The sequence below is a fragment of the Felis catus genome, chromosome B3 (genome assembly GCF_018350175.1).
Source record: "Felis catus isolate Fca126 chromosome B3, F.catus_Fca126_mat1.0, whole genome shotgun sequence".
In the NCBI taxonomy this organism is placed as follows: domain Eukaryota; kingdom Metazoa; phylum Chordata; class Mammalia; order Carnivora; family Felidae; genus Felis; species Felis catus.
The window spans coordinates 21,139,292-21,165,831 of NC_058373.1; the positions used below are offsets into that span (position 1 = coordinate 21,139,292).

Below are 26,540 nucleotides of genomic sequence, written 5' to 3' on the forward strand. Positions count from 1 at the left end.
TCACAGAGATGCTCCAACAGAAGCCCCACTTGGCAGTGAGCACACTCACGGACTGCCCCACAGCTCCACGGCCGTGCGACGGGGAAGGCTGGGCTGAGGAGGACCCTAGCCTGACATTCACTCTCTCCTCAGAGGGAAATCCTAGGAGGAAGACGAAGCAGCCGCCCATGTGAATGTGTCCTTCTGGTCTGCACACGTGGGTCTGTTCAACAGCAGGTCACTCTGGTCCTGGGGGTGAGGGCACCTCACAGGTCACCTATTGGAGGGGGAGCCACCCATATGTCAGGGTGCTGGTGGGAAAGAGACAAAGACAGCGGGGAAATCCTGGACTGGTGCCAGTGTGTCCAACTTCAAGGCTGGGTTTGCTGGCAAAACACTGCACCAAGGAACCCCCAAGAAATACCAAAAGTAACAGCAAAAGCTTACACGTGCTCCTCCCACAAATCCTCATAAGGAAGGCCAAGAGGCACTGTAACCAAATCATCAGATGAATGTCTCCTGAGCTCCCCAGGAAGCTAGCTGGCTGGGCCCAGCTCTGGAACTCACATCGCTGCAGCTCTGTGCAATCAGTCATGCATTCCTCCTGTCCTGTGGGGCAGCTCCCAGCACCACCTCTATTCCACAGATAAGGAAACTGAGGCACCGCACAGCCACATAACTTGGCCGGGGTCATACACCAGTAGGGGGCACCGCCAGCATTTGAACCCTGGCCATGTGGCTTCAAAGCCCTGCTCCTAACCACCGCAACACACTGCCATCCACAGGGAATTCTTGTAAAGTCCCGAGGTAAAGCCAAATGGCAATCTGCCAGAATCAGGGTTTCAGTGATTCACTCGGTCACCTTGAGATGCCACACAGCAGTGTCTGCACAGGCCCCACATCCCAGGGACTGAGCACAGAGGGGACACTAATGCAGACCCCTCCCTAGGAAACACAGGACTCCCCTATCAGCACTTCTGGTCCATATAGGTATCTGTGCCTTCCTTGGACTGATGCCTGGAAGCTTCCACCCACCCACCTCTCCTTCATGTCTGATGGCTCCCCCTGCCCACCCTCAGGCAATTCTCCCAATAAAACCCATACATATCTAATCCTGCCTTGGTGTCCGTTTCACAGAGGGCCGGCCCCTAACACAGCTCCTTACAAGAAAGAAAATGGAATAAAAATCACAGAAACAACATCCAAAACACCCTTTGTAAAGCACAGAACCAAAGACAACAAACAAGGACGCCTGGGTGGCTCAGTCGGTTAAGTGTCCAACTGCAGCTCAGGTCATGATCTCACACTCTGTGAGTTCGAGCTCCACATCGGGCTCTGTGCTGACAGCTTGGACCCTGGAGCCTGCTTCAGATTCTGTGTCTCCCTCTCTCTGCTCCTCCCCCACTCATGCTCTCTCTCTCTCTCTCTCTCTGCCAAAAATAAATAATTTTTTTAAAAGTTTAAAAAAAAAAAGACAACAAACAGATTTAACGGTAAGTTTACAATAAAAGATCCGAGATACAAAATACTAGAAATGACAGCAGTCAGCTGCCTGTGCTGTAGGAAGGGGCAAAAGGGATTCAATGATGGGATATTTCACACTGCCAGGACAAAGCAGGGTCAGAGAGTAAGCAGCCCATAGGAGGCCGTTTCTCCCCCAGCCTCTGACCCCCAGCCCTGCCCTCTCAGAGCAGCCACGCTCCATCTGACCCCGCCAACTGTGGTCATGGCCACACACCAAACACATTCAGTGATGTGTGAATTCAGCCATGGCAAAAAATCGCCAGGAGGGGCTTCTCTCCCATGGAGGAGAGCATGACCTTCCCACCTAAGAATGACCTTCTCAACATATCCCTGGTCATGGCCAAGCCCGCACAGATGGGGAAGGAGACAAGATGGGAAATGCCCTGCCTCCCAGCCCAGCCCCGCACACCTTCACTGCAACAATGCCTCTGCTGGGCCTGCTGGCCATACTCTGCCTCTATGGGCAAGGCAGGCGTGCATCTTCTGCAACAACAGGGGTAACTCTCGTGGAGGTAGAGCCAGGAAGACCTGAAGAGTGCTTTGCTATCTGTCAACTGCTTTCTCTTCCTGCATAAACAGATTTCCGTTACGCTCATTTCAGAGACTGGAAGGAGGAGAGACTCAAAGAGTCTCAAAGAGGCCTGGGGCTCCCACTGGGCACCCCAGTCAGCGAGAGGATGAGTCAGGGCCCGTTTCTGCCTCTGGTCCCATTGTCCTCTCTCTGCTCTCTTGGGGACTCTTGTCTCCCCACCCCACCTGCTTTCACCCATCTTTGCCAAATCCCCCAATGTGCACCCTGTCCAGGCCCTTCTGCTTTCCTTGGGGTCCATCTGCCCGTCCTTGGGTGGCACAGTCTGCTGGGAGAGCCCAGGACCTCCATTTGATGGGCTGGCAATGGCCAGGTGAACTCTGGCCATTGCCAGCCCACTCTCTGAGCCCCCTCTCTCCTCTGTGGGGGAGCTCAGCCACAGAAAGGAACACATAGACATCAGGCACCCAAGTTCTCATCTCATGCATGGGTATCATCTTTCAGCTGGAGCCATCAGTGACTCCTGGGGGGTGAGCTGGCCACTCACCATGTCCACACATGCTCTGCCAGGACGCTCCACTCCCAGCTCTCCAAGGATGCTTTTCCTGCCAACGGCTTTGCATCCTGGGGGGCAAGGGGCCCACAACTCCCAGCATAGAGCTGGTCTGGAAGGTCACAGGGCAGCAGATGGGAGACTGACAGCCCACAGCTTCCACCAAAACATCTTCCTCAAAAACGAAAACGTACAAGAGGGCTGGCAGAAAGGGAGCCACGTCTCAAAGCTGGAGGAGCAAATGCAAAACCACCAAACATCACACACGCGGGAGGCTCCCAACACCTCCAACAGACCCACTGCTGCAGTTATTGGAGATGCCAGGATCACTGCAGAACCAAATTCTGTATCTACTTTCAACTAGATTGAAATACCTCTGGGGGGTGGGAGGGTGGGGGAGGGGGAGGGGAGAGAAATTCCAGCAAGCCAAAAGCCTTCATTCCTCCACAGGCAATCGAATCAACAGGCAACAAGACAAAATGAGGGTCTCAAAACCTCATCCAAATGCACATTCTCCATTTCACATTCCAGTTTGGGAACAGCAGCTCTGCCTGGTCATGTATCCTGGTTCATAGCGATGTGTCTTGCCTCTATAACTGATGGTTAAGGAATGGGACACAGCATGACACTAAGCTAAAGATAAATTAACTGTTTTCTTCTCTTGGATAAGTAGGGGTCACGCTAACCAGGGACATGCTCGCTGGCTGCTGCCTCCACTCCATCCTCATGCTCTACACCATCCTCACACCAGAGCAGGAAGCTAAAGGAAGGCGTGTCAGATGGCAAGGGGTCCTGAGGGCTCAGGCCACTGTGCAGGGCTCTTGCTCTGTTCTGGGAGACCTGTGATTTAGGGAAGTTTCAACCAACATAAAAATTCAAAGAAATATGGTATAGGAGAACTGCCTCTCCCACTCCCAGTTCCCTGCAGGGGAAACAAATGGAAAATCCCTGCTTTTATCTTTTATAATAACAATAATGGCTATACCAAGTGTACCGGGACCTATGTGGGGCACAGTTTACTGTTATCCACTCAATGCTCACCATGCCCTGGGAGGACCAAGAAACCCTCACTTTATGAGCACACGGCTAGTCAGTTCTACAGAGTGGATTACAGTCTAGATCTTCAGACTCTGTCCAGTTCAGCAGCCTGCCTCCCCTGCCACCCGTTTGTCTTTTAAGGACACGTTGCAGAACCAACCACAGCAGTATCCAAGCAGCAGAGCGGGCAACAGCTGAGCCTGTGAGGTCCATGACTCCTCTTCATCTTATTCATCTTTGACCACCAGTGCCTAGCACATGGTGAGCACCAGCAAATGCTTGGGAAAGAGGTGGCAGAGAAAGGAGAGGCAGAAAGAAGGCAGGCGAATAGGCTGGCTTGCTTTGGAGCAGAACAATGCCATTGGGCAGATGTTTCCGGGAGGGCTGGTACTCTGGAAAATAAAACTCATACTTTAATCTGAACTGTACAGCCTCCCCCATTTAGCTAATCGGGGCCATGTAACTAGCTTCTGGCCGAAAAGACTTTTTAAAAAATGCAACAGGGACTCCCAGGAAAGATCCTTAAAGGCAGCTTACTCAGCACAGAGGCAGGCCCCATTTGCCTACCTTTCCTCCTTCTGCTGCTTGGAATGCAAACCTGATGGCTGGAGCTCCAGCAACCACGTAGGACCATAAGATGCTGTGCAATGCAAGCCATGTGTTAAGACAGTGGAGCAAAAAGGCCTAAGGGTCCTTGTCTCTGATGATCCCATGGAGCTGCCTACATCTAGACTTCTTTCAAGTGAAAAAAACATTAACCTCTTTCTTGTTAAAGATACTGTTACTTTGCCATTTCTGCTTTATGTAGCCAAACTTAGTCCTAGCTGACATTACAGGATGAAGCTACTACTTCATAGAGCAGGTCCTTTGCTTAAACATTGTTTTTCCTTTTCCTGACCTCACTCTCTGACAGTAAAGCTACGACCCAACAGCCCTGGTTAGCCAAGCTACCAGGAGCAGCATGGGGAATCTTTCTTTCTAGGACTATGAAAATCCTCTCTGGCTCTGGGGATGCCCCTGAGGATAAAGCACTGAGGCTGACAAGCGACAGCCCAGAGCCACCACCAGCCCCAAAAACCCACAGCCAAGGCAGAGCCCACACAGGCGCCCCAGAAACCACGCCTGCCCGGGCCCCGGGGATCTCACTGGCTGCTGCATGACCTGCACTCTGCCTCCAATGTGTTTCCCTCTTTGTTATCTCACAAAGACAAGCATTTTAGCTGCCAGGTCTCAACAAGGTCTACACAGCAGACAAGGATGACTGAACCCCAAGCAGACAGGCACCTGCTTTTGCACAATTGGGGCCAATTACTGATCCCTGGTCCTCCCCTGTGGAAAGGTGTGCACAGCCATTAGAGGCATCTGCCATCCCCCACATTCAGAATCACAAACAGCAAGTTCTGTCCGGTCTCCCCCAACCCCTGCTCAAAACCTACAAAGGTCCCACTGCCCCAGGACATAGTCCAAGCTCTTTAACTTTGTTCTCGAGGCTGCAGGGGTCTGGCCACCCGCCTGTTCAACTCACCTCTGCTCCAGTCTCTTCTACCCAGAACTTCCTTTCCTTCAATTTATAGGCCAGTAGTAAATAGCCCTGCACTCCCCACCTTGTCCCCACACACGGGCAACTCTCTCTGCCTGGAAGCCACCCCCATCTCCCTTTCTCCTGGGCTGATCTTCTCCTACCAACCTCAGCTAGTAATCACATCTTCCTGGAAACTTCCCCAGTGCCCTTTGCTCCAGCTCACCATGGGCTGACCCTCCTTGAGCTGCAGCATCATACCCCAGACCATGGGCTCCTTGGGGCAGGAAGTGTGTCTGTCACGCTTCCCCCTTCCACAGAGAGCCAAACTGGCACACAGCACAGAGGACAGGATGCACCTGAGAAAATGTCTCCACAGGCTGACTGTGTAGCCTGTCAGCACCCGCAATGGCCCCTCACTTCAGGCCAGCAAGCTGTGGGCTCACAGACTCTGCTTCCAACTCAAAGGTAAGATCTTAACACCTGAGGTTGCATTCAGGGCTTGCACTTGGCTTTAGTGACTGCTAACCAGCAGACAGGGCCTCACCTGGCATTCCCCACGTCTCTTTCAAGGAGCAGGATGTAGTACGCTTGTCTGAAGGGCCTTGATGTTCATTCCCACTGCAGGTTGAGACAGAGCTGGCTTTAATCTGCCCAGTGCTGAAATTCATACGCTGGCCATTGAGGTTGTGGTCCCTTCTGCTGGCGAGACAGGACTAACCTGCTTGGGGGGGGGGGGGGGGCATTCACCGACCATTAGAAAGCGATAGTCATCCGGCTAACGGCCCCTGCAAGAAGCTGAGGCATTTCTTTTACTGTCCAGGGGGATAATGAGACTGTGGTAAAACTCACGTGCACCTTCGTGGCCACGAAGGCAGGTGAACTGCAGAGAGCACACGCTGGCCCAAAGACCCTCAACATTGCGTGTGGGCACGCTTCCCTCATGGTTGCACGGTCCACCCACTGGTCTCACCTCACAGACTGGCTCTCTGCTGTTCAAGAGGTTTCCTGCTCTTAAAACTGCCTGAGGCAGGGAGGCAGGGTCTCTCCACGCCCATCACTGCACAAAGTGTGGCCTCCTGCCCAGATGCTGTCACTGCTCATCCGCACATGCTGGTAGGCTCACTGGGCTCCAGAGTCTGGACAACACCTCTGTGCCAGGGCCTAGCCCAGCCTAACCTGGGGCCTAGAAATTCCTGAGGGGCTGGAGAAACTTGTGTGCCCTGAATGGAGTGCTCTGAATGGGACCTCAGGGGTAAGGTGTATTAAGGTGCTGAGTAAAATCCTCTGTGCCAGGAAGTGCCACAAACAAGCATTTGCAAGTGTCACTGTGAGTCATGCCCAGAGCTCTCATACAAGATGCCTCTGGGGCATGGAAGACATGGTGGAAGTACCCAGCAGGTCCTGCCTGGAGAGCATGGTGAGGGGCTCTCTTGTCCCTCATCTACCCCTGCCCAGCTGCTCTGTAGGACAGCAGGAAGGAAGGGGACATTCAGGGACGGTCCCAGGACCGACACTTAGAAGTCAACAAAGACAAAGGGAAGAGGACCACTGGGTGGCTGCCTAGGCCTCCTGGGACACTCCCCCTAGGTCAGCAGCCCCCAGCGCTCTGGTCACAGGAGCAGCTCCCTCTCATGACTGCCCAATGGCCAGCAAGCACCCACATCCTATACACGAGAGCAGGGGAGAGACCCTCGGAACTCCTCGGGGACGTCCTGTGGGGTGAGCTGTCCTCAGATTTTAAACCCCTCTATGCTGGGTCAGCTATTCACCATGCCCATGACTCCTGGGCACAGGAGCCAGTAACCCCACACAGTGCAGGGTGCAGGCCCACCTGGGGACTCCAGAAACGAAGTCCTGGTGAACCTGAAGCCCCTCTACCAGCACCACCTCTGACGCCCTCATATACTATCTCAGAGTTTTAAGGGTATACCTCACACTTTTACCCCTCTGCTCTCCCCACCTTGGTTTCTCCCCTCCCTTCTCACACATGCCTCACCAGAAGCAGAGACATCGACTGACCCAAGTTCAGGCCGTGCCACAGTGACAATGCAGCCTCTGTTTCCTGGCACCTGACAGCAGCCAAAAGGAGGGCTGGATCCAGCCAATGCTGTGTTTAAAGGGGCTTCACCTGCAGCCTTGCCCAGAGGCAGACCAAGGCGGAGGTGGAAGTCACCTGTTTCCCTGCCGCGGAAGCCGTCTTGCACACCCTCTCCCCACCAGGGCTGAGGCTCACCCACAGGGACCTTTCTTTCCTCGAACATCTGTGCATTTTAATATAACTTCCCAAAATATTACTCTGCAATTATTTTCAGGGACTTAAATGGGATCCCCAAATACATACAATTAAGACTAAAATTGTAATTTTAAATTAACTGCTAATTTGAATAAACATAAAGCTTTCCCATCTCCAAACCAAATGCAGACAACAACATCCCAATTAACCCTTAGACACCACCAAACTCCCGAAAACAACCACTCTGGAACCCTCCCAGGGAGAAACCGCTCCTAAACCATGTGGGCCCCCATCCCTACAAACCCTGGAAATAGTCATTTTTTTCAGCTTTGCAAAATGAGAGTGTGTCTCCAGCCAGCAACTACAGGAGAAGCACTGCCCTGTTGAAAAGGTGGCAACAACTTGATCTCAGGTCTCCAGCACCAGGTCTCTGCAGGCAGGGGACAAGGACGCAAGAGTACTCCTCGCCAATCCTCATTTACTGGGTGGAGGCACAGAACTCCCTCTGAATCACAGTGCCCTTTAGCTCTCTGTCCTCACTGTAACTTAAAATTTGGGGGCCCCCTTGAAAGTCCAGGAGCTCCAGAGTGACTGACTCCGGGCTGTCTCTCTTGGGAGGCTACCAGCTGTGGGACAACACACTGTGAGAGCAGTCCAGCTGCCCCTGGGCACCGGCAGAGGTGGCAATCATGCCCATGTCCTGCATTGACAGAGGCCCCCTGACCACATCCCCAAGCCAGTTTTCCCAGTGTTCTGGCCCACAGGAGACCAGGAGAAAGGCAGAGGCCCAACCCTGGCCAGCAGGGACAGAGGTGAGAGAAGAGAGCAGGGGACACACACAGCCCTCTCTCCACCACCCCTTCCAAAACAAGTCAGGCTCCAACCACCTGGAAGAAGCTCCAGAGATTCTATGATTACTCATTTGGTTACTGAAATGAGATTCCTAGGACTGAAAGTAACCAGAGGAACATTTTATTGCCTTAGACCAACGGAAAGTTCCAAGACTTCCCTGAATGTTCAGTTGGGCAGGCTTGAAGTGACAGCAGTGGTAGAAAGAAAAAAAGAAAAAGAAAAAGCTATCTTTCACTCATTTCTTCCACACCCCAAGTCATTCAACGTAGTGGATATAGCGGCATCAGGCTCTGATGTCTCGGTGGACAGCAGCATTACCACACGTTGGGTATGAGACTAGACACACTTCTCCAATAACATTCTCCTGGTGTCCTCCAGCTGCAAAACTCCACATGTGCTGTATGTATGTACATTTTGTTCCAAGTGTTTGGCCCAAACCTGATTCAGAACCACAGAATATGTTGCCCACATCCACATGTGGGGTTATGATAGGGAAAGACAGGCTTCTGTAGACAGAAAGGGAGAGGCTGGGGTTTGAAGGTCCCTCCCTGGGGGGGGGGGGGAACACATATTTTAAAACATTTCTTCTGGGGAAGATGGTGGCGTAGGAGGATGCTGGGCTCACCGCGTGTCCGGCTGATCACTTAGATTCCACCTACACCTGCCTAAATAACCCAGAAAACCGCCAGAAGACTAGCAGAATGGAGTCTCCGGAGCCAAGCGCAGATGAGAGGCCCATGGAAGAGGGTAGGAAGGGCGGAGAGGCAGTGCGTGCTCCACGGACTGACGGGAGGGAGCCGGGGCAGAGGGGCGGCCCGACGGCCAAGCAGAGCCCTCGAGTCTGGCTGGCAAAAGCGGAGGGGCTGGACGGAGTGGGTTCCAACAGCAAGCGGGACTTGACATCTGGAAGGTTATAAGCTAACAGCTCTGCTCGGAGAATGGGAGGGCTGGAGGACAACGGGAGAGAGAGTTGTTGAGCCCCGGACGACAGAGCTCAGCTTGGCGGGGAACAAAGGCACTCACCAGCGCCATCTCCCTCGCCCATCCCCCAGCCAAAATCCCAAAGGGAACCGGTTCCTGCCAGGGAACTTGCTGGCACCGCACAAATACCCAACGCTGTGCTTCTGCGGATCCATCCCTCGGGCGGGTCTGACTCCCTCCCGGTGCCGCAGGGCCCCTCCCGAAGCGGATATCTGAAGGAAAAGCAAGCTGAGCCTGCCCCTCCCACCCTGTTCACCTTCCCGATCCACCCCAGGTAATACCCCAGATCCCCAGCACCACAAGCCTGTCAGTGTGCAAGTAGCCCAGAAGGGCCACGCCACCCCACAGTGAATCCTGCCCCTAGGAGAGGGGAAAGAAGGCACACACCAGTCTGACTGTGGCCCCAGCGGTGGGCTGGGGGCAGACATCAGGTCTGACTGTGGCCCCGCCCACCAACGCAAGTTATTCAAGACAGCACAGGAGAAGTGCCCTGCAGTCCCACACCACTCCAGGGACTATCCAAAATGACAAAACGGAAGAATTCCCCTCAGAAAAACATCCAGGAAATAGCAACAGCTAATCAACTGATCAAAAATGATTTAAACAATATAACAGAAAGTGAATTTAGAGTAATAGTCATAAAATTAATCGCTGGGCTTGAAAACAGTATAAAGGACAGCAAAGAATCTCTTCCTACAGAGATCAAGGGACTAAGGAACAGCCAGGAGGAGCTAAAAAAATGCTATCAACAAGTTGCAAAATAAAATGGAGACAACTACGGCTCGGATTAAAGAGGCAGAGAAGAGAATAGGTGAACTAGAAGATAAAATTATGGAAAAAGAAGAAGCTGAGAAAAAGAGAGATAAAAAAAATCCAGGAGTATGAGGGGAAAATTAGAGAACTAAGTGACGCACTAAAGAGAAATAATCTACGCATAATTGGTATTCCAGAGGAGGAAGAGAGAGGGAAAGATGCTGAAGGGGTACTTGAAGAAATAACAGCTGAGAACTTCCCTGATCTGGGGAAGGAAAAAGGCATTGAAATCCAAGAGGCACAGAAAACTCCCTTCAGACAGAACTTGAATCGATCTTCTGCACGACATACCATAGTGAAACTGGCAAAATACAAGCATAAAGAGAAAATTCTGAAAGCAGCTAGGGATAAACGTGCTCTAACATATAAAGGGAAACCTATAAGACTCGTGACCGATCTCTCTACTGAAACTTGGCAGGCCAGAAAGGAATGGCAGGAGATCTTCAATGTGATGAACAGAAAAAATATGCAGCCAAGAATCCTTTATCCAGCAAGTCTGTCATTTAGAATAGAAGGAGAGATAAATGTCTTCCCAAACAAAAAAAAACTGAAGGAATTCGTCACCACTAAACTAGCCCTACAAGAGATCCTAAGGGGGATCCTGTGAGACAAAGTACCAGAGACATCGCTACAAGCATGAAACCTACAGACATCACAATGGCTCTAAACCCATATCTTTCTATAATAACACTGAATGTAAATGGACTAAATGCACCAACCAAAAGACATAGGGTATCAGAATGGATAAAAAAAACAAGACCCATCTATTTGCTGTCTACAAGAGACTCATTTTAGACCTGAGGACACCTTCAGATTGAGAGTGAGGGGATGGAGAACCATTTATCATGCTACTGGAAGCCAAAAGAAAGCTGGAGTAGCCATACTTATATCAGACAAACTAGACTTTAAATTAAAGGCTGTAACAAGAGATGAAGAAGGACATTATATAATAATCACAGGGTCTATCCATCAGGAAGAGCTAACAATTATAAATGTCTATGTACCGAATACGGGAGCCCCCAAATATATAAAACAATTACTCATAAACATAAGCAACCTTATTGATAAGAATGTGGTAATTGCAGGGGACTTTAACACTCCACTTACAGAAATGGATAGATCATCTAGACACATGGTCAATAAAGAAACAAGGGCCCTGAATGATACATTGGATCAGATGGACTTGACAGATATATTTAGAACTCTGCATCCCAAAGCAACAGAATATACTTTCTTCTCGAGTGCACATGGAACATTCTCCAAGATAGATCATATACTGGGTCACAAAACAGCCCTTCATAAGTATACAAGAATTGAAATTATACCATGCATACTTTCAGACCACAATGCTATGAAGCTTGAAATCAACCACAGAAAAAAGTCTGGAAAACCTCCAAAAGCATGGAGGTTAAAGAACACCTTACTAAAGAATGAGTGGGTCAACCAGGCAATTAGAGAAGAAATTAAAAAATATAAGGAAACAAACGAAAATAAAAATACAACAATCCAAACGCTTTGGGATGCAGCGAAGGCAGTCCTGAGAGGAAAATACACTGCAATCCAGGCCTATCTCAAGAAACAAGAAAAATCCCAACTACAAAATCTAACAGCACACCTAAAGGAAATAGAAGCAGAACAGCAAAGACAGCCTAAATCCAGCAGAAGAAGAGAAATAATAAATATCAGAGCAGAAATAAACAATATAGAATCTAAAAAAACTGTAGAGCAGATCAACAAAACCAAGAGTTGATTTTTTGAAAAAATAAACAAAATTGATAAACCTCTAGCCAGGCTTCTCAAAAAGAAAAGGGAGAGGGGCGCCTGGGGGGTGCAGTCGGTTAAGCGTCCGACTTCAGCCAGGTCACGATCTCGCAGTCCCTGAGTTCGAGCCCCGCATCGGGCTCTGGGCTGATGGCTCAGAGCCTGGAGCCTGTTTCCGATTCTGTGTCTCCCTCTCTCTCTGCCCCTCCCCCATTCATGCTCTGTCTCTCTCTGTCCCAAAAATAAATAAAAAACGTTGAAAAAAAATTAAAAAAAAAAAAAAAGGGAGATGACCCAAATAGATAAAATCATGAATGAAAATGGAATTATTACAACCAATCCCTCAGAGATACAAGCAATTATCAGGTAATACTATGAAAAATTATATGCCAACAAACTGGACAACCTGGAAGAAATGGACAAATTCCTAAACACCCACACTCTTCCAAAACTCAATCAGGAGGAAATAGAAAGCTTGAACAGACCCATAACCAGCGAAGAAATTGAATCAGTCATCAAAAATCTCCCAACAAATAAGAGTCCAGGACCAGATGGCTTCCCAGGGGAGTTCTACCAGACATTTAAAGCAGAGATAATACCTATCCTTCTCAAGCTATTCCAAAAAATAGAAAGGGAAGGAAAACTCCCAGACTCATTTTATGAAGCCAGTATTACTTTGATTCCTAAACCAGACAGAGACCCAGTAAAAAAAGAGAACTACAGGCCAATATCCCTGATGAATATGGATGCAAAAATTCTCAATAAGATACTAGCAAATCAAATTCAACAGCATATAAAAAGAGTTATTCACCATGGGATTCATTCCTGGGATGCTGGGCTGGTTCAACATTCGCAAATCAATCAATGTGATATATCACATTAGTAAAAGAAAAGATAAGAACCATATGATCCTGTCAATCGATGCAGAAAAGGCATCTGACAAAATTCAGCAACCTTTCTTAATAAAAACCCTCGAGAAAGTCAGGATAGGAGGAACATACTTAAACATCATAAAAGCCATTTATGCAAAGCCCACAGTTAACATCATCCTCAATGGGGAAAAACTGTAGGAACACGACAGGGATGTCCACTCTCACCGCTGTTGTTTAACATAGTGTTGAAAGTGCTAGCATCAGCAATCAGACAACAAAAGGAAATCAAAGGCATCAAAATTGGCAAAGATGAAATTAAGCTTTCACTTTTTGCAGATGACATGATATTATACATGGAAAATCTGATAGACTCCACCAGAAGTCTGCTAGAACTGATACATGAATTTAGCAAAGTTGCAGGATACAAAATCAATGTACAGAAATCAGTTGCATTCTTATACACTAATAATGAAGCAACAGAAAGACAAATAAAGAAACTGATCCCATTCACAATTGCACCAAGAAGCATAAAATACCTAGGAATAAATCTAACCAAAGATGTAAAAGATCTGTATGCTGAAAACTATAGAAAGCTTATGAAGGAAATTGAAGAAGATATAAAGAAATGGAAAAACATTCCATGCTCATGGATTGGAAGAATAAATATTGTCAAAATGTCAATACTACCCAAAGCTATCTACACATTCAATGCAATCCCAATCAAAATTGCACCAGCATTCTTCTCAAAACTAGAACAAGCAATCCTAAAATTCATATGGAACCACAAAAGGCCCCAAATAGCCAAAGTAATTTTGAAGAAGACCAAAGCAAGAGGCATCACAATCCCAGACTTTAGCCTCTACTACAAAGCTGTAATCATCAAGACAGCATGGTATTGGCACAAAAACAGACACATAGACCAATGGAATAGAATAGAAACCCCAGAACTAGATACAAAGCTGTAATCATCAAGACAGCATGGTATTGGCACAAAAACAGACACATAGACCAATGGAATAGAATAGAAACCCCAGAACTAGACCCACAAACGCATGGCCAACTAATCTTTGACAAAGCAGGAAAGAATATCCAATGGAAAAAAGACAGTCTCTTTAACAAATGGTGCTGGGAGAACTGGACAGCAACATGCAGAAGATTGAAACTAGACCACTTTCTCACACCATTCACAAAAATAAACTCAAAATGGATAAAGGACCTGAATGTGAAACAGGAAACCATCAAAACCCTAGAGGAGACAGCAGGAAAAGACCTCTCTGACCTCAGCCGTAGCAATTTCTTACTTGACACATCCCCAAAGGCAAGGGAATTAAAAGCAAAAATGAACTACTGGGACCTTATGAAGATTAAAAGCTTCTGCACAGCAAAGGAAACAACCAACAAAACTAAAAGGCAACCAACGGAATGGGAAAAGATATTCGCAAATGACATATCGGACAAAGGGCTAGTATCCAAAATCTATAAAGAGCTCACCAAACTCCACACCCAAAAAACAAATAACCCAGTGAAGAAATGGGCAGAAAACATGAATAGACACTTCTCTAAAGAAGACATCCGGATGGCCAACAGGCACATGAAAAGATCCTCAACGTCGCTCCTCATCAGGGAAATACAAATCAAAACCACACTCAGATATCACCTCACGCCAGTCAGAGTGGCCAAAATGAACAAATCAGGAGACTATAGATGCTGGAGAGGATGTGGAGAAATGGTAACCCTCTTGCACTGTTGGTGGGAATGCAAATTGGTACAGCCACTCTGGAAAACAGTGTGGAGTTTCCTCAAAAAATTAAAAATAGACCTACCCTATGACCCAGCAATAGCACTTCTAGGAATTTACCCAAGGGATGCAGGAGTACTAATGCATAGGGGCACTTGTACCCCAATGTTTATAGCAGCACTCTCAACAATAGCCAAATTATGGAAAGAGCCTAAATGTCCATCAACTGATGAATGGATAAAGAAATTGTGGTTTATATACACAATGGAGTACTACGTGGCAATGAGAAAGAATGAAATATGGCCCTTTGTAGCAACATGGATGGAACTGGAGAGTGTTATGCTAAGTGAAATAAGCCATACAGAGAAAGACAGACACCATATGGTTTCACTCTTATGTGGATCCTGAGAAACTTAACAGAAACCCATGGGGGAGGGGAAGGAAAAAAAAAAAAGAGGTTAGAGTGGAAGAGAGCAAAGCAGAAGAGACTCTTAAAAACTGAGAACAAACTGAGGGTTGATGGGGGGTGGAAGGGAGGGGAGGGTGGGTGATGGGTATTGAGAAGGGCACCTTTTGGGATGAGCACTGGGTGTTGTATGGAAACCAATTTGACAATAAACTTCATATATTGAAAAAAAAATAAAATAAAACATTTCTTCTGGGAATGTCTGACCTTGAGCAAACTCCCTCAGATGGAAAGTTCCTCCTGAGAATGTGACAGACACTACCTACTCTCCCTCAGGCTTCCCCCAGGAATTTCACAAAAGACCTGACTAAAAACAAGTAGACCATAAAACGTATGACCCACAAGGAACAGTATGGCCATAGAACACCCCTCATACAACAGAAACAAGCCAATCAAAAAGGCACGACTAGGCATTTAGAGTTCCCTAGACAATAAGGGTAGGACCTGAGAAGGAACCTGTAAATCAAAGTCCCTTGCCTACAGTTGCGGGCATTCACTTTCAAATGCCCCCTATCTGTAAAGAGAGCTTTCAAACTATTCTTACTTTCTGGTCTCACACTCTACTAAACTTTTGCCTGCTGCCCATTTTGCTTTGTATCTACCTCTTCAGTCTGCGAAGCCACAAGACAACGAACCCTGGGTATTGAGGTAAAAAGTCCTGCAACAGAATGGGAGGCACAGGTCTGCCACTGACACAGGGGCTCCCCACCCAGTGTCACAGCTTGGTGGTTAGCACTACCAGCTGGGCACGGGCCTGGCACAAACTCACAAGAGCTTCTGAGGGCAGAAAACAGCCCCCAAACTTGGCCTGCTTCTGGAAACATCCCCAGCAGCAGCTGGCGCCATGTATCACTGCCAGCCCATTCTCACCCTGTATCCTAGAGGGCTGAGGCCTCAGAGAAGTGAAGAGACATGGTCTTTGGGCCTTTGCATTGTTAAAAAGAAAACCCCAGGCCCAAAATGGCGTCACTTAGGCAAAGTCACCAAACAGGGGCTTAATATCTAACCCAATTACAGTTTCAGCCTCCCCCAGAAATGTAGTCTTGCTCAGTTGGTGTAGAATTTTCTGATCAGCATCAGTGAGGTCATCTGTCACAGGGCTCTCTCCATTCCCCAAAAGAAAATTATATAATCTACATGATATGGGCCACCTAACTCTTACCCCAAAGGGAAAGTGACCCTGCCTGAGACAATCCTTTCTTTTCTTTTGCTAACAACTTCCTTGCTTCACCCTCCTTCCTATAAAAACCATCCATTTTGTACAACTCCTCAGAGCTCCCCTCTACTTGCTAGATGGGGTGCTGCCTGATTCAAGAATCATTTAATGACGCCAATAAGATTTTCAAATATCCTCAGTTGGATTTTTGTTCTTTAACGGCATCAACTTGGCTACTTCTACCTTTCTCCAAAAGTTCGTTTTATACAGAAGTAAGTGGGCCAATATTGTCCTTTCAGTAAAATAACTGTTGTGAATGCCTCAATTTGGGGCAGAGGCAACCTTATCTTTAGTGAGTGGGTGCCAGATCCACACTTCCTCCACGAGAACTGTGGTCTTTAAGAATACATATCCCTCCCCCTTCCCCATTCCCCTGATGAAATCGGGATAACAATATTTCTTACACTCGTAATTAAGAGCAGAACAGATGGCAATGGTTGAAAAATCTGTTCATGAGAAGTGATGCTGGCAGCAGGATCATCAGCAAGATGGGGAGCACGGGGGCGATTTTGTTTTTCTTGATGTGCAGAAGGCCTACCACTGTAATCCCAAAAACAAGGTCCTGGGAATGGAGGGGAAAGGGTGGGATGCAAGATTCATCCACAATAAGAGGGCAAAACAGCTGGGCCATTTAGAAGCAACCACAGAAAAGTCACCTGCTTCTGCACTGGCTGGGCCGACCCTGCTTCCCAGGGAGCTCAGCTTCCAGAGCCACCATGATAGACCATCAGCACCTGTAAGAGGCAAACAATAGCCTCCTGGGCTTTTTCCTCTGCCTGGTGAGGACACCTGGACATCTCCTCTACGTAGTCACATTCATCTCTGCTTCAAATCTACCAAAACCACAATGCACAGGAGAAAATGTACAAATTAGCAGCCACCCATGCCCAGGTGGCCTGGCAACATACTTTATCACTTTTATTCATTCAGAATGTGCCAGGCACTCTTTTGGGTGTGGGGATGGCAGGGAATAGACGGACGATGTTCCAGTCTTCCGGGTTTTATGTTCTAAGGAGGAAGCCAGGCAAAAAATGACTGAACCATCAAATAAAGTACAGTAAAACCCTGGATTGCAAGTAACTTGTTCTGTGAATGCTCCACAAGACAAGCAAACATTTCTAATAAATTTTAATTTTAACTTGATAAAGGAGTGATGTCTTGCAATACAAGTAGTACATGACACCAAATGTCACATGATCACAACTGAGCCAAAAGTTCTTGAAATTCGCTTTGATATACAAGTGTTTTGGATTACAAGCATGTTTCCAGAATGAATTATGCTCGCAAACCAAGGTTTTACTGTATGTAATTCTAGGTGGTGGCAAGAGTCATGAGGAAAACTGAAGCCCGGGGAAGGACTCTGTTTCAGCTCAAACACGAAAAGAGCTTGGAAGTTGCCACTTGAGCCCTTACAATAAGAAAGAGCTGGGGGCGCCTGGGTGGCGCAGTCGGTTAAGCGTCCGACTTCAGCCAGGTCATGATCTCACAGTCCGTGAGTTCAAGCCCCGCGTCCGGCTCTGGGCTGATGGCTCAGAGCCTGGAGCCTGTTTCCGATTCTGTGTCTCCCTCTCTCTCTGCCCCTCCCCCATTCATGCTCTGTCTCTCTCTGTCCCAAAAATAAATAAATGTTGAATAAAAAAAATTAAAAAAAAAAAAAGAAAGAAAGAGCTGGACAAAGCGAACATCAGTGACTTTTCTTGGACCCATCAATGAACTAAGTTTGCAGACGGCCCCCTGAAATCTGAAGGACCAAGAAACATCTCTTGATTCTGGCAGAGGGAGGAGGAAATAACCATTGTGAAACACCCAGAAACTTCTCCGTAACAAAGGTCTGCTGTCCAGGGGGAAAGACTTAGCCAGAATCTTGTCTCAAAGCCACCAGGGAAGGGTGGGGAGGGCATTTTGCTCACTGAAGCCACTCTAGCCTCTCTCTCTAGAGTGTGCCAGGCACTCTAAGGGGGCTGCAAGAGCCATGTGAGAAGAAACTCTGGCAAAAGTCACAGGCTGGGAGCACAGGCCCACCTAAAGATGGAGATTTCATCATAAGATTACAGAATACTTCTGCTCCCCCACAGCTTCCACCACACCACAGGGCTCCAGTATGACACCAATGGATTAAGCTAAAAGAGCTACCCCAGATTCTCTAACCAGGAGCGCCAAGGGAAGGCCACAGTCGAGGTGGGACAGACAAAACCAAGGAAGACATGACATATAGCCCAATCCCTAATGAGATTTACAAACACTCACACTAAAGGTTTCCAACATAATATGCCTGGCTTTTAACAAAATATAAGGCATATCAAAGGCAAAATAAGTAAGTAAGTAAATAAATAAATAAATAAATAAATAAATAAATAAATAAATAAATAAATTTTTAAACCCATGTTTAAAAGAAGTAAAGCAAGCATTATAACCAGATTCATATGATAGTTTTTGGAATTATCATACTGGGAAATTAAAGTAACTATGACTAATGTGCTAAGGGTTCTAATGGGAAAAGTAGACAACACAGAAGAACAGATTGGTAATATAAACACAAGGATGGAAAGTCTGAGAATCAAAAAGAAATGCTAGAAAATTTTTTTAAAAAAATTATCTATAATAGAAATGAAGACTACCTTTGAAAATGAAGAATACCCATCAGTAGATTTGAGATGGTTGAGGAACAAATCAGTGAGCTTAAAGACAAGTCAACAGAAATTTCCCCAACTGAAACACAAACAGAAAAAAGAATGGGTGCAGCGTGGGCCAAACGAGTATCCAAGAATGGTGGGACAATATCAAGAGATGTAACATACATGTAATTGGAACATCAAAAGGAAACAAAAGAAATAATGGAGAAGGAAAAATATTTGCGGTAACAATGGCCAAAAATTTTCCACACGAGGCTCAAAAAACACCAAACAGAATAAATATTTAAAAAAAAGAAAACGAACAAAAACAAAAACAAAAATACCTACTCAAACTGCAGAAAACCAAACAGAGAAAATCATGAAAGAAGCCAGAAGGAGGTGTGGAAACATTTTATCTAGAGAAGAACAAAGAAAAGAGTTAACAGCAGATTTCTCCTCAGAAACCATGTCAGCAAGAAAAGAGTAAAGGAAAATCTTTAAAAGTTTTAAAAGATAAAACCACCAACCTACAAGTCTATGTCCAAGCACAGTTATCTTTCAAAAGTGAAGAAGAAATAAATATTATCTCAGACAAACAAAAACCAAGGGAATTTGTCACCAGCAGCCAGATCGAGAGAAATGTTCAAAAACTCTTCACACAGAAGGAAAAATATATAGTTGGAAACTTGAATCTACATAAAGAAAGAAGAATATCTGAGAAGAAATGAATGAAGGTAAAATAAAATCTCTTATTTTTGTTACTGTTATTTGATCTAAAAAAATATTTTTTTATTTAAAGCAATAATAGTTACAACATGTTGTGTAATTATATCTTATGGGTAAGTGGAATGAATAATAGCAATGTCATGAGGAATGGGAATTACTAATACTCTGTTTTTACTCTGTTACTTGCACTAATATGAAAAAGTATTCTTAGTATTATTTGAAGATACTTCAATTATTTTAGAATGTATATCGTAAACTCTGAGGTCAGAACTAAAAAATTTTAAAAAGAAATATAAACGATAAACTAAGAGAACATTATGGAATCATATAAAATGGTCCATGAAAACCAGAGAAGAAAAAAGAGCCTGTTGCAAAAATAAAAGCTATTAAAAAGTTCGATATTAATCTAAATACTCCAACAATAACTTTAAATGTGAACGGTATAAAAATACATCAAGTAAAAGACAGAGGTTATCAGAGTAAATAAAAACACAAGATCCAACCATATGCTGTCTATAAGAAACCCATTTTTTTCTTTTCAAATTTTTATTTAAATTCCAGTTAGTTAACATACAGTGCAATATTGGTTTCAGGAGTAGAATTCAGAAATTCATCCCCTACATACAACACCCAGTGCTCATCACAAGTGCCCTCCTTAATACCCATCACCCATCCCATCCCCCACCCACCTCTCTCCTTCAACCCTCAGTTTGTTCTCTTTCTTTAAGAGTCTCTTATGGTTTGTTTCCCTGTCTTTTTTTCTTTTTTTTCCACCTCCCATATGTTCATCTGTTTTGTTTCTTAAATTCCACATGAGTGAAATCATACTGTATTTGTCTTTCTCTGACTTATTTCCCTTAGCATAATTCACTCTAGCTCCATCCACATTGTTGCAAATGGCAAAATTTCATTCTTTTCGATGGCTGAGTAATATTCCATTGTGTGTATATATGTGTGTGCATATATATGATATATATATCATATACATCATATACATATATGTATATATGTATACATGTGTGTATATATCACGTATACATATATCACATACACAAACATACACACACACACACACACACACATTGATATATATATATATCACATCTTCTTTATCCATTCATCAGTCAATAGACATCTGGGCTCTTTCCATAGTTTGGCTACAAGAAATCCATTTTAACTATAAAGATTCTGGGGTACCTGGGTAGTTCAGTCAGTTAAACATCCAACTTTGGCTCAGGTCATGATCTCACAGTTCTTGAGTTTGAGCCCCACATCGGGTCTCTACTGTCAGCATGGAGCCTACTTCAAATTATCTGTCTCCCTCTCTCTGCCCCTCCCCTGCTCATGCTCTCTCTCCCCAAAATAAATAAACATTTAAAAAAGGAATAAAAAAATAAATATAAAGCCTCTGACAGGTTAAAAGGAATGGAGAAAGATAAACGATGCTAACTTTAATCAAAAGAAAATTAGAGTACCAATATTAATTTCAGACACAGCACACTTTAGAACAAGGAAAATCATCATGGATAAAGAGGGAGCATTACATAATGATATGTAATTCTATTCAATTATTCAAGAAGATATTACAGTCCTAAACAGCTATGCACCTAACATCAGAGTATTAAAATATATGAGGCAAAAATTGATAGAATTGAAAAGAGAGACAAATTCATTATTATAATTGGAGGCTTCACCATCCTCTGTCAGTAACCGATATAACAAGCAGGCAGAAAATCAACAAACATAGTTCACTCAAACAGCCCTATCAACCAACTGCTTCTAAATGACATTTATAGAATATTCTATCCAACAACAGCAAAACACACATTCTTCTCAAGCTTGCATGGAACATTCACCTAAGTGTCTTAGCCCACTGGACTGCTATAACAAAATACAACGGACTGGGTGGCTTATAGACAACAAACATTTATTTCTCATAGTTCTAGGGACTAGAAGTCCGAGATCAGGATGCCAGCATGGTCAGGTGTGGGTCCCCTTCTGGGTCTCAGACTTCTCACTGTGTCCTCATACGGCAGAAGGGGATAGGGAGCTCTGTGGAGCCTTCTTCATAAGAATAGTAACCCCATCCCAAGGGCGCTGCCTAATCACCTGATCACCTCCCAAAGATGCCATCTTCTAATACAATCACTTTGGGGGGGTATGACTTCAACATAAGAACTTGTAGGGGCTGGGGAGATACCAATATTATGATCATAGGACAAAAAACGACCACATTTGGGACCATAAGACACACCTTAACAAGTTTTTTACAAAACAGGTATCATACAAAGTATTTTCTTAGACTAGAATGGAATTAAACCAAAAAGCAATTAACAGGAAGACAGGTGAAATCTCCAAATACCTGACAATTTAACAACACAATTCTAAATAACACATGGGTCAATGAGGAATTACTGACAAATTTTAAAAAAAAAATTTAACTAAACGAAAATGAAAATACCAGTTGTCAGAATTTGCAGAAGGCAGCAAAAGCAGTATTTAGAGAAAAATTTATAGCACTAAATGTATACATTAGAAAAGAAGAAAGATCTAAAATCAATAACCTAAGCTTCTACCTCAGGAAATAAGGTAACAACTTTTTTAATGTTTATTTATTTTGAGAAAGAGAGCATGCATGCACATGTGCAGGGAAGGGGCAGAGAGAGAGGGAGAAAGAGAATCCCAAGCAGGCTCCATGCTTAGTGCAGAGCCCAACACAGAGCTCGATCTCATGACAGCGAGATCATGACCTGAGCCAAACTCAAGAGTTGGACACTTTACCAACTCAGTCACCCATGCACCCCGAGATAAAGAACAATTTTAAGTCTAAATCAAGCAAAAGAAATATAGTGAAAGAGTATAAATCAATGAAATCAGGAATATGATAGGAAAAAAATCAACACACTAAAAGTCTGGTTTTTTGACCAAGCTAACCAAGAAAAAGGAGAGAAGACACAAATTACTAACATCAGAAATGAAAGAAATACTGATCCCACAGACATTAAAGGCATAATAAAAGAATACTACAAAGAACTCTATACCCCCAAATTTGATAATTTAGATAAAATGGGCCAATTTCTTAAATCATACACACTACCAGACTCATATAAGGAGAAAGACAAACCAGCTATCTGTGTTAAGGAAATTGAATCAATAATTAATAATCTTCCCCCCCAAAATCACGAGGCCCAGATGACTCCTCTTAGGAATTCTACCAAATGTTTAAGTTAGATAGGATACCAATTCTCTACAATCTACTTCAGAAATTAGAAAAGGAAGGAACCCTTCCTGACTTATATCATAAATCCAGTATGACCCTAATATCAAAAACAGATAATTACAAGATAATTACAAGAAAGAAAACTAGAGACCAGTATCTCTCATGAATACACATCTAAAAATCTTCAACAAAGTATTAGCAAATAGAATCCAGCAATATCTGAGAAGAATTATGTATCACAACCAAGTGAGATGTATTCCAGGGATGCAATGTTGGATCAACATGAGAAAATAAACTGATATAAGCCATCACCACACAGACAAAAGAAGAAAAAATATATGATCATATTAATTGATGCAGAAAAAGCATTAGACAAAAGACAACACCAATTCCTGATTTAAAAAAAAAAATTCACCAAATTAGTCATTGAGGAGACCATCCTTAGCTTGACAAGAGGAAATACAAATCAAAACCACAATAAGATACCACTTTACACCCAGATGGTTGGCCATCACTTTAAAAAAAAAAAAAGAAAGAAAACAATAAGAGTAGGTAAGGTTGAGGAAAACAGGAACCCTCACATCCCGCTGGTGAGAATATAATAAAGCAGTAGTGGAAAACACATTGGTGGTTCCTCAAAAATTACCATGTGATCCAGCAATTCCACTCCTAGGTATATACACAAAAGAACTGAAAACATGTATTCAAATACCTGTACACACACATTCATAATAGCATTATTCATAACAGGCAAAAGATTGAAACCACCCAAATGTCCATCAACAGATGAACGGATAAACAGGACGTGGTATATAAATATACAATGGAACAGTACTCAGTCGCAAAAGGAATGAAGTTCTGATACCTGCTACAACTTGGATGAACCGCATAAACATTATGCCAAATCAAAGTCCATTTGGGCTGCTGTAACAAAGTACCAGAGATTATGTGGCTTGTAACAATAATTCTCACAGTTCTAGAGGCTGTGACACAAAAGGTCACATACTGTATTATTTCTAACTGTATAGGAAACACCCATTATAGGTAAATCCACAGAGACTGAAAGCTGAGTGATGAGGTTGGGAGGGTGGGGGAGAGGGAATGGAAACAGAACACTTAACAAACATGAGCATTTCCTTCTGAGATGATGAAAATGTCTTGGAACACAATCGAAGGGATGGATCCCCCATGACACAGGAGAGGCATTAAATGTTACTAAACTACACACGTTAAGCTGGTTACTGGTTAATTTCTGTTATGTGAATTTTATCTCAGTTTTTTAACAATGTAGATAACATCATATTTAATGGTGAGAAACTAGAGACTTTCCCCCTAAGATGGAGACCAAGGCAGAAAGAGAGGAAACAACAACAACAACAACATCCATACACTGCAGGGCACTCAGGATGTTGACAGAAAATCATGTGTTGGATTTGTCAACACTGGGTGTTGGTGACCTGGATGAGAATTCTCAGTGGGATGAGAGAGCAGGAAGCCAACCAGGGTAAGCTAAAGAACAATTGGACTGACTTCTGGTGTTTAGGAAACAGGGTTAGAAACCTTTCTTCATCTTCTCTTGAAACTGCTCAAAAACAAAAGGAGAGCCAGAAACATAAATAAACACCATACCTGCTAATCAGAAACTGAATTTTTTCAGATCTAGGGGATGTGTTTTAACTGTCTCCTGATTTAGTCTATCCTGACTGATACATGTTTTATAGGGATTTAACCCAAAATTATGAAATAACTATACTGGTTAAATAGAGCGTCCCTACGAAATGAAAACTGTGAGTTAAAATCATTTTCACCACCATAGGGAGTTCAGAAATAAGAGTGCATGCATAATCTTTACAAATGTGTGATAAATCGCAGAAGAAACAGCTGAAAGCTGGAAGTGGTGGTCCACAGGGAGCAGGATAGGGCAGGGGTCGCGTGGGGATAGTAGGAGCGATAGCCAAGAATCTGCTGTTTTTTCACAAACCTTACAGAACTCCTGACTTCTTAAAACATGTATATGTATAGGATATCGATAAAATAAAAATAATATTTGAAAAAGCGAACCCAGGGCTGTCAGGGGGGCTAAGGGCAGGTGGGGCATGTCATGTCACAGCCTGAAAGGACCTGGCCAAGAATGCTGTGTAAGCACACCTGTGCACAGGGCTGGGTCCTAGCTGCCTCAGTTTCCACAGCACCCAGAACAGGACCCAGCATAGTGTTGGAGGTGTGGCTGAGGCTTTGGAACTGCAGCCGTGATTTTAAATCCCAGCTCTGGCACTTTCCAGGTCTGTGCATGTGAGCAAGAACCTCACTTTCCTCCCTGGCCTTCAGCGAGCATTCAGGGAGTCACTCTGTGTGGCTCCCCCAGCACAGTGCCTGGCCCACTATGTACAGAACAAATAGTGCTCTTACTGCTTTTAAGTTCTCAACGTATACTTGAAGGAGCTGCCGTGCTGCCAGGTTGAGAGGCAGGAGGGAGACATAATGGGGTGGGTCAGGATGTTTCCCGAAAGACGGTGTAAAGTGGGGTTGGCACTGAGCGGGGTCTGGATTAGGGACCAGATGGTGGAGAGTGAAGCACAGCAAGGCTTTGGGGGGAGGGCCGAATGGGAGCCAACGAAGGTGCTGTATAAAAACAGGGAGCCGGAAGGCCAGGCTGACTGGCCACTGAAGGACGTGACGTGGGCTGGAAGCTGTGGCTGGCTGTATGCTGCACTTGGGGACCCTGCTAGGAAAAGGTCTCATGTGGGATGATTACACAGCTGTTGATGTCCCCTCCCCTTTGCAGGACAAGCTGGGCCGCTCCACTGACCAGACCCCACAGTCACCTGGAAGATGGTCCCTGTCCTGGGAGGGGACTTGCTATGGGTTGAATTATGGCCCCCGAGGCAATATTCAAGTCCTAACCCTCAGTAGCTGTGCATGAAACCCTAATTGGAAACAAGGTCTCTGCAGGTGATCATGAAGATGAGGTCATTGGAGTGGGCCCTAATCCATTTTGAGTGGTGTCCTTTTAAAAGGGGGAAATTGGGGGGCACCTAGGTGCTCGGTGGGTTAAGTGTCTGACTTGTGGTCTCAGCTCAGGTCATGATCTCACAGTTCGTGAGTTCGAGTCCTGCGTCAGGCTCTGCACTGACAGTGTGGAGCCTGCTTGGTATTCTCTCCCTCCGTCTCCCTCTCTCTCTCTCTCTTCCCTTCCCCCACTTGCTCACTCTCTCTCAAAATAAATAAATAAACTTTAAAAAAAAAATAAAAAGGGGAATTTTGGACACAGAGATAACGACGCAAGGAGAAAGCTATGTGGGGGTTACAATTATAGCAGCACAAGTCAAGGAAGGCCAGAGACTGTCAGCAAACTACGAGAGCTGGAGAGAGGCCTGCAACAGACTCCCCCTCGCAGTCCCCAGAAGGAGCCATCCCTGCCAACACCTTGATTTTGGACTCCAGAACCGTGAGAAAATAAGCTTCTGTTGTTTAAGCCACCCAGTCTGTGGTACTTTGTCACAGCAGCCCTAGATAGCTAACACAGGCTTGCGGCTCTCACTGCCAACAGGTTGACACCCTCAGACACAGCCTTATCACAGGCTGTGTATCACAGACACACTCAGTCACAGCCTGAGTGCCCGGCTCCATCCACTTGGGGAGACTTTCCACAGTGGCCCCCAGTCCCCAAGCTGCCCTGCCCCCACCTGGTGACCCTGGAGAGAGCCCCTAATGGCAGGACCTCAGGTCAACCACCTGGGTCGATGAGTAGCCTGGAGTTGGGCAGGGTTGGGCGGGGAGACCCTGCCCACATCCTGCTGGCCCTGTTGCACTCCCAGGGAGAGCCACTCACTTGGATGTCCCTGGCCCATGTGCACCTAACTGGAAGGGGGGCTGCCTGGGGAGGCAACACAGTGCCACGCAGA

At 45.3% G+C, this 26,540-nt stretch overlaps 1 protein-coding gene across 7 annotated transcripts in view; it reads right to left on the minus strand.

Moving 5' to 3' along the window:
- APBA2 (amyloid beta precursor protein binding family A member 2) overlaps positions 1–26,540 on the minus strand; it is a 283,086-nt gene that overhangs the window by 208,958 nt on the left and 47,588 nt on the right. The gene's annotated exons all lie outside the window — the stretch shown is intronic.